General features: G+C 41.2%; 1 non-coding gene across 1 annotated transcript; it reads right to left on the bottom strand.

Annotated features, from left to right (window-relative positions):
• Window positions 1–553: 553 nt before the first annotated feature.
• On the bottom strand, window positions 554–661 carry LOC112732053 (small nucleolar RNA R71). The gene has a single exon (XR_003167794.1). It is a non-coding gene; the product is annotated as a small nucleolar RNA R71 (small nucleolar RNA).
• Window positions 662–1,118: the final 457 nt, after the last annotated feature.

Here is a 1,118-nt window from a genome sequence, read left to right as displayed (position 1 = left end):
TCTGTTCCCTCTTTTTCATATGAGCAGGAGCAAGGACAAGAATATTCTTGTTGAAGCATATCCAGAACCTGAAAGGACTCTGAAGAGGAAACTAAGAGAAGCTAAATTACAACAAACCAGCAAGCACCTGTCAGGAATTTTTGTACAGGAAGAGGAGATGGCAGCCGAAAATAATAATAATGCAAGGAGGATGCTCGGTGACTTTACTACACCTAATTCCAATTTACATGGAAGAAGCATCTCCATCCCTACCATTGGAGCAAACAATTTTGAGCTGAAACCTCAGCTAGTTTCTCTGATGCAGCAGAACTGCAAGTTCCATGGACTTCCATCTGAAGATCCTTTTCAGTTCTTAACTGAATTCTTGCAGATCTGTGATACTGTTAAGACTAATGGAGTAAATCCTGAAGTCCACAGGCTCATGCTTTTCCCTTTTGCTGTAAGAGACAGAGCTAGAGTATGGTTGGACTCTCAACCCAAAGATAGCCTGAACTCTTGGGATAAGCTGGTCACGGCTTTCTTAGCCAAGTTCTTTCCTCCTCAAAAGCTGAGCAAGCTTAGAGTGGATGTTCAAACCTTCAGACAGAAAGAAGGTGAATCCCTCTATGAAGCTTGGGAGAGATACAAGGAACTGACCAAAAAGTATCCTTCTGACATGCTTTCAGAATGGACCATCCTGGATATATTCTATGATGGTCTGTCTGAATCAGCTAAAATGTCATTGGATACTTCTGCAGGTGGATCCATTCACCTAAAGAAAACGCCTGCAGAAGTTCAAGAACTCATTGACATGGTTGCTAATAACCAGTTCATGTACACTTCTAAAAGGAATCCTGTGAATAATGGGACGCCTATGAAGAAGGGAGTTCTTGAAATTGATACTCTGAATGCTATATTGGCTCAGAATAAAATATTGACTCAGCAAGTCAATATGATTTCTCAGAGTCTGAATGGAATGCAAGCTGCATCCAACAGTACTCAGGAGGCATCTTCTGAAGAAGAAGCTTATGATCCTGAAAACCCTGCAATAGCAGAGGTAAATTACATGGGTGAACCATATGGAAACACCTATAATCCCTCATGGAGAAATCACCTAAATCTCTCATGGAAGGATCAAC

Source organism: Arachis hypogaea, chromosome 12, assembly GCF_003086295.3.
Source record: "Arachis hypogaea cultivar Tifrunner chromosome 12, arahy.Tifrunner.gnm2.J5K5, whole genome shotgun sequence".
NCBI classification, from domain to species: Eukaryota; Viridiplantae; Streptophyta; class Magnoliopsida; order Fabales; family Fabaceae; genus Arachis; species Arachis hypogaea.
Note: the sequence above shows the minus strand (reverse complement) of the source record. Positions and strands in the feature narration are given on the sequence as shown.